A 15,505-nucleotide genomic window follows, 5' to 3' on the forward strand; every position below is an offset into this window, starting at 1 on the left:
CACTCCAAAGCATCAGCACAGGTATTAACTTTCTTAAAAAGAAAATTAAAGCTCAAGTAATAAAAGCAACAGTCAATCAGTGGGACAGCATCAAGTTAAAAAGTTCTACACATAAAAAAAAAAAAGAAAAGAAAAAAAAAGTATGAAGAGACAGCCTGCAAAAAGAGAGAAAATATTCACCAGCCATTCTTCTAAAATCCAAAATATCTACCACAAAAAGCAAAAAGCCAAATGGATTAATGGGTAAAGAACCAAACAGACATTTCTCAAAAGTAGATATAGAATGGCCAAAAAATACATGAAAAAGAAAGTTTCACATCCATAAGAATCTAGGAAATTGAAATTAAAACCACAATGAAAATTCATGTCACTCCAATCAGAAAGGGCATTATCAAGAATATAAGTAATAATAAATGCTGGTGATGATATGGGGAAAATGCACTCATGCATTGTTAATGGGACTGCAAATTAATGAAACCAACTTAAAAGCTGTGTGGAAGTTCATCAAAAGTCTATAGGAAAATCAATGATTATAGCGGGAAAATACACAATGCCCATATTATAAGAACAACTAAGGAGCCTCTCAAGAGATGAATAAATAAAGGAAATGTGCTATACATACACAATGAAGTTTTACTCAGCCATAAAGAAGAATGAAGTTATGGCTTTTGACAGTAAATTGATGAAACAAGAAAACATCATACTCTGTGAAAAAGACAGACTCAGAAAGTCAAAGGGTGAATATTTTCTTCATATATGATGAGAACCAGGTCACAGTTAAGTCCCACAGGTGACATGAAATGTATCCTTCCCTGGTGTACCAGTCTGTGGTTTGCAGGACAGGAAGAGATCATCCTGTCTGTCACTGCTACCCATGCAACAGGGAGCAAACATCTGCATGCATACTTCCATGGAGTTCCCAGAACATCCCTCCAGTTGGTCTTTTTTAAAGAGTTGACAACTGTCAGGGTTGGTGGCACATGCCTGTCATCCCAGCAGCTTAGGAGGCTGAGGGAGCAGAATCACAAGTTTAAAGCCAGCCTCAGCAATTTAGCAAGGCCCAGAGCAACCTAGTCAGATCCTGTCTCAAAATAAAACATAGAAAAAGGGCTGAGGATGTGGCACATTGTTTAAGCATCACTAGGTTCAGCCTCTTATACCAAAAACTAAAAACAAAAACATTGACAAGAAAGAAAAGTGTGAAGAGATTTTTCCATTTTGATCTCCTAGTCAGTGTTTGGAGCTTCCTGGTAGAAACCACTGTGATTCCAAATCCTCATTTTATTACAAAACCTCAAAGTCAAACTTTACTTTAGGAGAATTGCTTTCTTCATTCGCATTTTCACAATGGTTTTCATGGAGAAATGGAACCAAACTTCAAATGATTTCATTTTGTTGGGGCTGTTACCCCCAAACCAAACTGGCCTACTTCTCTTACTCCTGATCATCTTTATGTTTGTTCTCACCTGTTTGGGGAACTCAGGGATGACTGCCCTCATCTTCTTGGACCCCGGCTCCACACCCCCATGTACTTTCTCCTCAGCCAGCTCTCCCTCATGGACCTGATGTACATCTCCTCCACTGTCCCCAAAATGGTGTACAACTTTCTCTCTGGCCAGAAAAGTATCTCCTTCTTGAGTTGTGGTGTACAAAGCTTCTTTTTTGTGACCATGGCAAGTTCTGAAGGCTTACTCCTCGCCATGATGGCCTATGACCGCTTTGTGGCCATCTGTCACCCCCTCCATTATCACATATATATGAGCAAAAGAATGTGTGTGGAGATGATCTTGGGGTCCTGGACACTAGGTTCCCTCAATGGCCTAGTCCACACTGTGTATGCTCTTCATCTTCCATACTGCAGGTCCAGGACCATCAGTCACTTCTACTGTGACATCCCAGGCATGTTGCTTCTTGTCTGTACGGACACCTGGGTCTATGAGTACATGATTTTTTTTAGTGCAGTCCTGGTCCTCCTCCTTCCTTTCCTTGGAATCACTTTGTCCTATGGACGGGTAATTTTTGCTGTCTTTCACATGCGCTCAAAAGAGGGAAGAAGAAAGGCCTTCACTACATGCTCCACACATTTAACTGTTGTGATATTTTACTATGCTCCTTTTGCCTTCACTTATCTCCGTCCCAAGAATGTCTGCTCACCAGAAGAAGATAAGAACCTGGCTGTCTTCTACACCATCCTCACCCCCATGCTCAATCCCATCATCTACAGCCTGAGGAACAAGGAGGTGCTGGGGGCCATGAGAAGAGTGTGTGGGATGTTCTCCTCCAGGAAGAAATGAGCACGGCCATCCCTGCTCCTCTGTATGGCTTCTCTCCATGCAGACTGGACCTCTCTAGAGCACTGCTGACTTATAGATGTATGTTATTCCATATATATAATTCGATTTCTAGTAACATGTTTAAATGTGATATTAAATTATATATTATTATATGTACATTAATGATTAATATATTTAATTGAAAACTCAATGATAACATTGACAATGTTGATATTCTCCTATTATATGTAATATACAATATGCTCTTTGTTCACATAATATTTTAAAATAATTATAAACGGATATTGAAATATTATTTCTATTTTTGACATTATACTCTTGCTGTGCTTGTATCCTGTGTTTTTATTTCATGTTTTCCAGCACTGCATGTTTTTAGAGTTATATCCTGTTAGCAGCTTGCACTGTGTACATTTCAAATTTCCCACAACATGGGGCCTGGGTCTCCAAATATCCAGCACTTCTGGGTGGCTAGTAGTCCTCTTCTTCAGGATCACATATGACTTATTATTATTGGGACAAGGAATTATACTCTTAACACAGCTATTTCACGTGAATGTGGTGCCTAAAATCACAAATTGGGAGGTTGAGGCAGGAGGATTGCACATTCGAAGGCAGCCTTATCAACTTAGCATGGCTTTCAGAATCTTATGCAGACGTGTCTCAAAATAAAAACAAAACAAAAAAATAAATAAATGGGCTGGGGATGTAGCTTAGTGGTTAAGCACCCTGGATTTAATCCCCAGTACCAATGGGGGAAAAAGTCAAAAATAACAACAACAATAAGAAGTTTGTATTCTTCTAACATTTAGTTTTATCTTTTGTAGAGATACTGAAATCCAAATGGCTCCTAGGAAGCACAATTATTCACATCTGTAATCTTTCTCCAGGCACATAATACATAAAGAAGCTCTTTCTGCTACATGTACCAAGGCCACAGTTTTCTCTCTTTGCCTTTTTCATATTCTGTGATTGTGTATTTGCCACGTTCCTTGCTTTCACTAAAAAATTATCCTTGACATTTGTTATCAGTGGCTCATCTGAGCTGCACATAGGGTCTCCGATTCCCTAAAATCTAAGTAATTCCTGTGCCTCCAACAGGGCACACTGGTGTCAACATCAAACATCTCCTTGGCAGCCTTGTATCACTGTATCCCATTCTTCCTGTTTGCCTGGTCAGTTCCAGGAGCCATCAACCATATGCCCAGCTCCTTCCTGGAGTAACTGTCCATCCTTTATGCTGTCCACATCCTCCAAATCTGTGCTCATGGGCTGTTTTGAGGTGCCTTGACCTGACAGTCCTGGAGTGAGGTTTGACCAGGTGACATCTTCTAATAATGCTGCCTCATGCCTGTTCTGGCACTGTTCTTGGTGTGTACACATCCAGCCTGCTTCCTCTGTGTTTCTGAAGATTTAATGGGCAACCAGATATCTTTCAGGATGTTCTTTGTTTTGTCTCAATGGAGATTAATTTATTTCTTGAATTAAGAATCCCGGGTGCTACAATTAGATTGTAAATGTCAGTTTAACTGTGGCTAGGAAGTTCTTTAGAAACTAATGGTATTGACTACAGGGCTTGAAGAGAATTAAAACAATATTTTAATATTGGGCTAAAAAGTGAAATTGTTTCATGATTGTTTAGGGTTCTGAAAAAGGAATAGAAGAACTCAGGTTAAGGCACAAATATCAAACCGGTATCCAACTTACAAGACATTTATACATCTTTTTGTCCACTAAAATAACTTAAGTACTCAATATTCAGATACTTATACATCTACTCTTTAACATAAGTTCTTTTTTCCCTATAGATTTAAAGACAAGAAAAAATGCTTAGTAGCATTAATGTGCATAATACAAGTTAATTGTTGCGACATTCCATGTTATCATAAAGCTTAACTACATTTGTGATGAGAAAGATAAGAAAATACTCATTTGTTTTTCCTCATATCAAACTTTCCTAAATTAATATATTAAAGACACAGTGAGCACTAAAAATATTTTGAATAGACACCATGTGCTATAAATTTTTTCATCTAACAGTTGCAAGGGGAAAATGAATGAAAGGAAGTGAAAAATAATGACTGAAGGTTAGCAATTGGGTTTAAAATGTGGCCACAATTATGCATGTTGAGTAGGGAACCAGGATGCTGAGAGGAAGATGATTTGATAAGTTTCCCTGAGATGCATTACTGCACAACATTCAAGACTATATGGAGTAGATGCTAATAAAGAACCTAGCAGATTGCAGAAATCTGAGCAATGCCACAGATTTCTACATTTATTCTCTGAATGTCAGGGACTTGAGGGGAAGGAGAGCTTCTGAATTTAGTTTCATGTGGGTGGGCTCTACTATATAATTCACCTGATCCAGAGGACTTACTAGGAAAGAATTTCAGAACATCATTTCTGATGGCTTTGGACATGTCCATATTTACTGATGGCAAAAAGTTACTGTAATGAAAATTACATCATTGCCTCCCATCTTTGGAATATTAGTGTGAAAACCATCAAAACAGCAAAAAAACTAGATATAGACAGATGAATCTCCAACAAAGGAATTTTATCTGGGAATAAAAAATAGGATTGACTTGCAGAATCTTGGTGAAAAGACTGAGTAAATTCTAGTATGTGGATGAGCCATATACTAAAACTCTGTTTTAGTCAGTTTTGTGTTGCCATGACCAAAAGACCTGATGTCAAGACCACAGAGAAGGAAATATTATTTGGAACCCATGGTTTCCGAGATCTGAGTCTATATAGTCAACTTGATTGTTCTGACTCCAAGGTCAGGAAGCACATCATGGAGTCAAGAAGGAGATAGAGAGAGAGAGAGAGATGAGAGAGAGAGAGAGAGAGAGAGAGAGAGAGAGAGAGAGAGAGAGAGAGAGAACTGCATTCATCAGGGCAATACAAAAAAACTCAAAAGGCACACACAGAGGAACCTACCTGCTTCAGTAATGCTCTATTGCCTATAGTTACCACCTAGCTAGTGGCCTCATCCACTGATAAGGCCACACTTTTCCTAATCTAATCATTTCTGAAAATGATTAGATTTCACTGTGAAAATTCTTGCATTGTTTCAAATGTGATCTTTTCAGATATACCTCATATCAAAATCTTAAGAAGTTTGAAGTGGAATCTGCACAAGTCATTAAGAAAACTGGAAATCACTTAAGGATGGGTTCACCAGCTACTGTATAAATCCAATCTTATGGTCATGGTTGACAGTTCCATAAAAAGATGCTAAGGAAAAAAAATAGAGTTGTAAAGACAGCAGGCTGTTTGCATGACCTACTGGGGCAATTCCCGAAGCAGTGACTTTATTGTTTTTCATCTGGCATCTCAGGTCTACCTTAAATGGGTGTTACAAGAGTTCAATTTGCTCACTCAGTTTCAGTGATGGCATTACTGATATTACAGGGCAAAATGCTGACATTTTGCTTTCCAACAAATTAAGTTCAGAGAGATGCATGAGTTTCCCAAGGCCATGGAGTGTCAGAGACCAATGGACCAGGCTCCTCTTCCCTCCAACATTCACCGCCTGGAATGAGAACAGGGCCTGTATGCAGAACCTCTGCTGAATTCAGTACCTTTTTGTGGTTTTGATCTTCAGTTGCCTGATGAGTACAGAGGTCTCTGATAGCCTCATGCCTGTGTCATGCTTGGTGGCACCTGACAAGAACAGCAGAAATTGTACCTTAGTGCCTCCAAGTTGTGGTTGTACCTTAGTGCATTCAAGGTAGGAAACACGTAAATCTATTCTTGCAGATGCAGTTCCTGGTGAGGGCTGCATCCTGATTAAACATGATGCCTTTGTTCTATGTCCTCACATGGTGGAGGGTGAGAAAGCTCACTAGGAGCTAATTTTCAAAGGCCCTGATTCCATTTGTGAGTCCCTATGTTCATAACCTTACAGTCACCGTACACAGGTTCTACTTCTTAGAACCATCAATGCAGGGTGAGGATCTTGGTATATGCATTAGGAGGGGAGAGATAGTCCCACCATAGCACATTCTCATCAATCTCCATATCTTGGCACTGCCCTTCCCCTCCTATCCCCTTGTTCTTTCCTTTCCAGTGCTGCCTTGGCACATGAGACCTGTGCACATACGCAGTGTCCCACACCCAGAAAGTCCCTGAGAGCTGTGCTGTGCTATGTGGGCTTTTCATCATTTCATCTCTGAGCATGCATGAAAGCTGAGGGGCTGAGCTGGTGACAGGATTAGCACAGAGTTCAGCTCAGCAGCAGGACTTACACATTTGCTCTACATACAGGTTTGTACACAGTGATATTAGCTTGTTCTTCTCACATTGTGCAGTCTTCTTGGAGCAGCTCATGGTTCCTCTGTAGCCAAGGGAGCCACAGGTGTAAGGACAATAAAAGGAGAAAGAAGCAAAGTGCACAAGCAAAAGCAAAGCTGCTTACCTGAGCTGCTAGCTTTATTTATATCAATAGGTTATATTGGCATCATTAATACATATTGTTCCTTGTATTACTAGGCATGTTACAGACTTAGCAATATTATGTTGCTTTTCCTCAGTTACATACTAAGTAGCTATATGCAATGTTAGGCGCTTTATATAGCTCTGAGGAAATTCCATTGTATAAAGTTACTGTTATGTGCAAGTTTAGGCTCAGTGAAACATTGCGGCTGTCTAACAAGTGTTCATTTATTCCCAGGAGCTGTGGGCCTGAGATCAAGGAAGAGGCTGATAAGACTCTAACACAGAGCATCCTCATGAAGGACATTGCCATAGCAGTCAGGTATCCTGTGTGTTTGCACAGAAGTTTCCCAGCAGCCAGGCACTCTGTATCTTTGCACAGAAACTTCCTAGCCACCAAGCATGCCACAGGCATGAAGCTATCACAGACCTCTGTACTCATCAGGCAACTGAAGATCAAAACGACAAAAAGAAGCCATTTCACATTCACTAAGGAAAGTTTCATCCAAATATAAAAGAAAATATGTTTGGATAAGAAGGTATAAAACTTGAAGCTTTGCAGGGTTTTGTGGCAATTTGAAATGGTGATGCCACTGTGGAAAACAGTATAGTGATTCCTCAAAAAAATTAGCCCTGAATTAATAAATGATCCAGCATTTCCATCTTTGGGTATTCACTCAAAGAAACCAAAGGAAATGCTAAAACAACTATCTGTGTGCCATGTCCATCTGGAGGTGAATGATAAACAAAATGTGGTACATATACACAATGTAAAACTCACTGGGATTACAACAAAGTAAATATTGACATAGACCACAATAAGGATAAACACGGAAAACATTATACTTAGTGAAAGAAACTAGTCATGAAATAGATTAGTCAAATTAAGAGAGACAGGAATTGGAGTGGTGGATACCTGGGGCTAAAGGAAGGGGAGATAAATTTTTCATGAGTTTTAGTTTGAACTGAATAAAGTCTGAAGATGCATGGCCGTGATGGTTTGTACATCAGTGTGAATGCTCTTAATAGCACAAAATTATACACTTAAAATTTTAAAATGATTTATTTTTATCTTATGTATCTTTATCCTAATATAAAAGCCAAGACTTTTCAATAAACTTCAATTATTCCCAATTTGGATTCCAAAATGTATTTTAAGATGATTAAAATAGAATTCTGAGTCTTTATGAAGCAGTTGATATTTAATTATGGTATGAACTTTCATAATTTGCAAAAGAAAAAAATTGAGAAGGGTAATTTATTTCTCTAAATGTCATCTCAAATTAACTTGAGACAATCAGATTAAACTGATAACATCATGTATCATGATGCATAATTTAGTTATTATCAAATAAAAAATATACTATTTGAAATTAACTAAAACTACAATAATTTCTGTATTTTATATTATATAAATTTAATTATATACTATCAATGACTCTCCTACCATGAGATGGCCAAAATTATCCTGATTTAAAATTTTGAAAAAAGAGGAGATAATGATTGACACATAAATGTGATATTTTTTATTGTGTGTCATAACAGCTAACACAGCATCTATTTCATTACTCATGTTTTAATCTGCTAACATTAACAACACCTATCATAAAATATTGTTAATAAAATAGACCCTGCACCTCACATGGAAGCAGCCTTAACCATTGTGATTTTGTTTCAATAATATTAGGACATTTTTTGTCATGTAAAAATGAATCAAATTGAGGTAATTTATCCATTTTAATTTTTATCCATTGAAACAGCTGTAAGTAACTTGCTTGAATCCCATGTTACAATAGTTTCACTTCCTTTGATTTTCACTCCCTTTGATTCCTGAGGACATCACAGAGGAAGAAGAAGCTGGTGTAGAAGGGGCATCATCTGTTGCCTCTGGGGATGAAGGGGCTGAGGGGGCGGCCTGTTTGTTGTCTCATAGGTCTTGGTGAGGTTGGGTGCAAGTTTTCATCTCTGTTGAGGTCCGACTCTGTGTCTATGTCAGGGAACTGGGCTTGGGCATAGACTTGGATGTTGCCTTCTGCATGTGGAACATGTCCCTCCAGCCATTTTAAAGCAGCTTGGGTAACCCACATGAGCTCTTCTATATTGAATAGAGGTGTAAGGTGGTGGGTTCTTTTCTCCCTCACTGGGAAAAACTGGTTCCTTTTCTGTATTTTCTTTGTCAGATTTTTTCTGTTTAGCTTCCTTTTCGGGGGGTCTTAGAGGCTGCTATGGTTTGATCTAACATCAGCTTTGGACTGTTCATCTAGACAGGCTCTCAATCTTATATTGATTGCCAGCAATAAATATAAGGGAACTGGTTTGGGTGTCCAGGTGTTCCAACAACTATTAAAAAGACCTCAGCAATGATTCTCTCATTTAAAGATTCTTCTGATGTCCAGATCACACCTAAGTTGGGTCACAGAGAGTATGCAACCTTTGTGGAGTGAGTTTCACCCCATAGTCTCCCTTAAAACTCTTAGTAAAGTTTCTAAACATACATTCCAAGGTGTTCAAGGAACGAAGTTTACTTTGTGTACCTCTCATGTTACACCTTCATCTGTGTCACACACTTATGAAAATACTTGCTTGTCTGTCTAATCCCATTCCCATCATGGAAATTTGGAGTCCTTTTATCCTTGCAGGTTGGTATGAACCCCTGGCCATAATACCCACATCATCCACCTTAATATCCATCATACCCACATTACCCACCTTAATATGGAGCAGCTACCATCTCTACCAACCGAAAAATATCCTGAACTTTACCTCAGGTTGTTTGATTTTTACTTTGGTTTGAAGAGTACGATTAAATTTCCTACCACCACACTTTTTTTAACAAATTGTTTACATGCTTATAAGGCTAATCCAGCTGAGAGAAAAATGGAAAGGGAAGATGCAGAAGAGATGATCTCCTTGCAGAAAATGATGGTGTACCTAGGATGGAGCAGGGCCAGTTCCTGCACTGTCAGTGGAGAAAAGGCAGGGTGTGTGGGTGCAGAAAGAAGGAGGCTGATACACTTAATGTCAGGAAATTTGAACTCTGATTGTACTTTCTCACCAAATCCATTTATTCAAAGTTTCCTTGACTTAACTTCGTACTTTCTCACTAAATCCATTTATTTCAAAGTATCATATTGGTTATCTGGCATGTCACATAACATTCTTATTCTCTAAAATCTAGTCACACATGCAAAAAAACATGTGTGACTAGATTTTAGAGAATAAGAATGTTATGTGACATGGCAAATAACCAATATGATATTTGTGTTCTTAATTAAAACTAAGATCTGTCATTATGGCTTGCACACTTCTGCAGCCATGCTTCATTGCTCCAGGTCAACTGTGAAGCCTGGGAACAGGCTGAGGATAGGCTGGGCTGGAATTCTGCAGGCAGATGCAGTAGGCACCACTCTGCACAAGAAGGAGGCAGGAGGTATTTGTAAAAGATGAGCAAAAAAAAAAATAAAAATAAAGTATGTATATATTTATAACATATGCACTCCTGAAATTTGAAATAATGAAACTCATTTGTTAAAGTTTTGTACTTCATTATATTTCCATAATATGATTTACTAATATTTATTGAATACAATCTCATTAAAAAATACTGTCATCTCATAATAAAACACTCCAGGTCAAAGTTAAGAACCAAAAACAACTTGAACTTATTCTCTCTGTTTTATCAGTCTCTGGATTCAATAAGATAGTAAGAGATCCTCATATCTAGTAAGACACTCAATAAGATAGTGAGAGATTACCATCCCTGCAAAAAATACTCTGCAAACATTAGGCATGCATACTTCAAATTCGTTCTCAGAATGTTCTTCCAATTAGTCCTATTTTAATGATTTTTCAATGAACTAATATTTTAAGTGTTTAATCCCAACTCAGTCGTCTACTCAGTGGTGGACTTGGTATGATAGATTTATTTAATCTGAATTTAAATGTTATTTTTTCACATTTTGTCTAAATCAAATTTTTATGTTAGTAAAATTTTTGACTGGTTTATCACAAAACCATCATCTACCTCTGCTCAAACAGAAGAATGTATGTGTCAGAGCATAATTTATCTTAGTCACATTAGATCCAATAATGGAAACTGACCAGATTGAAGAAGGTAATTGCTCCTGCAACTAATGTAGCTATTCTCCAGCAGAAGACTCATATGTGATTCCTACATCTGGTTGCTCCTTAGGTCTCTAAATAAAAAAGAAGGAGATTCAATAACCATTACCTAACACCCTTTACAGCTCTCCATCCTGTTCTGGAATAGCTGGTTCCTCTCTCTTGAGACTAACCCTGGGCAGCAGGTCAAAGCTGCAGAGCTGAGTGGATTGGTGGATTTGCTGTAAGTTTAACTGAGTTCATTTCCAAGTCAGCAAAATCAGGTGAAATGGCCAGGCTCCTCTCCCTGTGGACTTGGACACTGGGGATCAATTAGAGGCAAAAGGAGAACATGTGAGGCTTGCTGGAGGAAGGTCCTGCACACCAGCTGCAGCAGCTCATCCTTCTGTCCTCCTTGTAGAACCTAAGTAAGGAATGTTTTACTGTTTCCACTTGAACAAGGTAACAGCAAAGGAAGATGTAGGACAAAGCTATAACATAGGGGACCATGCACAAGGTCAAGAGCTTTGTGATTTCAGTACAAAGATGAGGCTAGAGGTTGGAGCAGTGAACATGAATATGTTCTGAGAATTCCTTTCTGCTCAGTGGCAGGCCCTAGTTGCTTAGCATGGAAAACTGAGGATGCACTGGTGTTTAAACCTTTTTGAAGAACTCAATAAACTCTAAGCAGGGCATCCTTTAATTATAAACTTACTTATCTCCAAATACAAACTCATGAGCTTCAAATGAGATGAGACAAAATAATATTAATTAGCTGAGGTGTTTATCTGTGTTAGATTTAACTAATGGACACCTTGTGGAGATGTGGTTTTCCTTTCAAAAGAAAACACTTTCTACTGTACAAAGAGAAAGTCATTGCATGACAGATTGGGAAAGTTAAGGGTAAACATAAAAGTAAAATGAGGTGCTGGGTGTGGAGGTGCATGCCTTAATTCCAGTGGCTCTGGAGACTGATGCAAGAGGATCACAAGTTTAAAGCAAGCCTCAGCAATTTAGCAAGGCCCTAAGCAATTCAGCCAGAACTTGTCTCAAAATAAATAAATAAATAAATAAAAAGGGATGGGGATGTACATAGTGGTTAAGAACTGTGTTCAATGCCAGGCACCAAATAAAGAAAAAACAGTAAAATGAGGTGATATGAACTTTTAAAATTCCACAATGTGCTTTTCTCCAGGGTTGTGACCTTAATCTAGATAATGCATTTCTCTGGGTCTGATTCTCCTCCATATTTGAGGTATGGAAGGAAGAGGGGAGATGGATACACCTTCAGGCCCTGCTATGTGCTGGACACACACAGGTCTCTTACTCCTTTCTCCACAGCTCTCACCTGAGGTTTCTGGGACTGAGTTAACAGAGGTTCAACTGGTTTCTCATTGGTCTTGGGATGAGTGTCTGTAATACTTTTAAAAATGTGCAGTACTTGTTAACTTTGCAATATAAACTTGGGTTTCTACACTTGCTTCAGTTACCTATGTTAGGATCTGTCAGATGCAGTGTTTTTTAAACTACAGAATTGAGCAACATGACTTGAAGGATAATTAAGAGAGATGCTGATCTTAGATACATTATGTAGACACAGAAACAATATTCTCCATGTTATAAATTTACTAAAAGGTGGTGTTTTATGTAAAGCTGGAGCATAAAAATAAATCTCATCTTTGATGAAGACTTGTTTGTCATCAATGAAAAAAGACCCTCAGGACAAACTCCATTGTCCCAGATTATAACACCTTCAAATCCAAGATGTAAGATACTGAATGTAAATATTCTTATCAATTGCCTGACAACAGAAAAGATTTCAAATTTGGAAAAAAATAATTATTGTAGTAATTATCATTAAACAATTTTATGACACTGAATTACATAGCAGAAAATCTAATTGTCAACACAGGTCTCCCTTCAAAATGACTGGGCCATTGAGAAATAAATTTACAGCAGACTGTGTGTTTAGAGTTTGACATTGCAAGGGCTGCTGGGTCCTTTCTTCCTCTGCAATTATACCTGGACTAAACAAAGAAGAATGTGCCCCTTTGTCTCTGCTGCTGACCTGATGACCCAGGCAGGCTCTCTCCAGGGCTGGTCCTGCTCTTCAGTCTGTGCAGAGTGGTCCAGGAACCGAGGGCTCTAATAGCACCTCTTTGGAGTGGCTTCCTCAGTGCTGCTGCCCAACTGTCCCTCTGTCCTTATTCCCTGATTGAATTCTTTTACCCTTAGGAATGGCTGTGTGACCACAGAGCATGTGTGAGCTGCTGCTCTATTGTCTGAAACACACTAAATACTAAATCCAGACAGTGGAATCTTCTGTATTTTATCTATTAGGGCAAGTCAATACCTAGCAGCACTGCCACAAAATGGAAGGAGTGAACATTTCTAGCATGTGTATGGTAAACAGTATTTTATAAAATGATCTGGTCAGATTTTGTTAATTTGGTCTATATCACTAATTTACTCCTAAGATGATTATTTGGTTCAGTCAATCAGTAGATATACTGACAGCACAATATGCAATAGCCCCTGAGCCAGGGGACACACAGAGGAGTCAATGGGTCCCACACTGTCCCTAAGCAGCACCCAGCTATGCTGATATGCTCAGGCCTCGGGGTTCCCTTGCTTGCTTGACTACCTTTTCTAAACCCAGGGTAGCCCCAAGTGTCCTCATTGCCCTCTGCCCAGTCTCTGTCACACACAGGCTCCTCCTCTCACCTCTCTCATCAACCAGAGCCTCCTGAGTAAGTTCCAGAAGGGGACCTGACTCATGCCACATCCACTGTCCTCTCACCTGTCCAAAGCAGAGTCTGAGTCCTCACTCCTCCCTACACCCTTGCCTAGGGCCTGGGCTTCCAGAGCCCTCTTATCTCTGCTGCTGACCTGATGACCCAGGCAGGCTCTCTCCAGGGCTGGTCCTGCTCTTCAGTCTGTGCAGAGTGATCCAGGAACTGAGGGCTCTAATAGCACCTCTTTGGAGTGGCTTCCTCAGTGCTGCTGCCCAACTGTCCCTCTGTCCTTATTCCCTGATTGATTTCTTTTACCTTTAGGAATGGCTGTGTGACCACAGAGCATGTGTGAGCTGCTGCTCTATTGTTTGTCACCCACTAAATACTTAATCCAGACAGTGGGATATTCTGTATGTTATCTATTAGCAGCACTGGCAAAAAATGGAAGGAGTGAACACGTTTAAGGAATGAGTTTGTCATGAAGATCATTGTCTGGTGTTTTCTCATTTTCACTGAGGTTGAGTGTTTTGTTTCCAAAAGTTTTTAGAAGAAGAGCTGTCTGTGATCCCATCTCTCCCATATGCCCAACACATCCATTCATCTGTCCAGTTCCCCAAATGTGTTTTTACTCCTAATATTTGTCAATTAGAAAGCTCTAAAATGCTTTTCATTTTTTATTAGATGTCCTTTTCCAAAATGTTACTCATGTTTACCAGTTACATGAAGCCAAATATTTTGTTACTAAGTGTAAATTGTGACAACAAGCTATTAATTACTGTTGTTTCCTGTTGAAAAGTCGATAATCCAAAATGATAAAACTTTATATCTGAGACAGGATACAACTTTTCAGATGGATGTGTACAAAACTGTAAAGCAGCATGTCTCATACAAAGGCTAGCAGGGGTAGGAGTTATAAAATATCATAATCAGAGTTCATACAAATGGGGGAAAATAAATGAAAGGTGAAATTCATTACCAGAAATGAGAAGACCTAAAGAGAAAAAGAGGGGGTATTAAAGTTGAGTTACAAATATAAACATTATATTTGAGTTGTACTATAAAAATTAAACTAATAAAGAATTGAAATTTTATCAGTTTGAGTATGTGTGTACCAAAATATTAACAGTGGCAATCAACTTTAAAATATTTGAGTTAACTAATATTTCAGTAACATTAGAGAAATTAGGGTATAGTGGAATTTAGACTACCTGACCCTAGACTACTTGGTTAGCATCTGGGATCTGACGATTATTAGTAAACTGAACTTGTTTAAATTAATCTTTCTATGGCTCTGTTGTTTCACCTATAAAATAGTGATATTTTAATACCTCTTAGGGTTGTTGTCAGAATTAAATAAGTCAATAACTATAAAGTACTTACATAAAAATATAAATAAGAATGGGCATAAAAATATAAAATATTTATCTAGGAGGGGAAGGTTACTCATTTTTCCCTCTTATTGGTTTCTTTACCTTTTCTCTCTTTTTAATGATGAACATCTAATCTTTGTTGCTTTACTTATGTATTTAAATCTGAAGAGAATAATTAAAAATACATATAAGCTATAAATATTGAATGTGCCACATTTAAGATTCTTTCCTAGTTGAACCACATAGTGACAGATTTCTCCCTCTGCCTGCCCCTTATGGAAACCAAACTACAGAACTGGAAGAGGAAATAAGCATTCTGTCTAAGGTCCATGTGCTTTTACCTGTCTGAGTTATAGAATTAGGCATGATCATATAGAGACATACTAGGTGGATCACATAGGACACACAAAACCTTCACAGTTTAAAAACAATGCTTTGGATGGTGACCTATAGCACCTGGAAGAGCAGCACAGCACCTGGAATAAGACCCTGGTTTACTTAGCTGCAAAAATGGCAGTGGGGAGGAAAGAGCAGGAACAAAAGAAAACTCAAGCACACAGAAAAT

The 15,505-nt window shown here is 38.5% G+C and overlaps 1 pseudogene; it reads left to right on the forward strand.

The window, feature by feature from the left end:
* The first annotated feature begins 1,356 nt into the window (after positions 1-1,356).
* LOC139703627 (olfactory receptor 2L13-like) lies at positions 1,357-2,294 on the forward strand (annotated as a pseudogene).
* Positions 2,295-15,505: the final 13,211 nt, after the last annotated feature.

This window comes from Marmota flaviventris (assembly GCF_047511675.1).
Source record: "Marmota flaviventris isolate mMarFla1 chromosome 5 unlocalized genomic scaffold, mMarFla1.hap1 SUPER_5_unloc_1, whole genome shotgun sequence".
NCBI classification, from domain to species: Eukaryota; Metazoa; Chordata; class Mammalia; order Rodentia; family Sciuridae; genus Marmota; species Marmota flaviventris.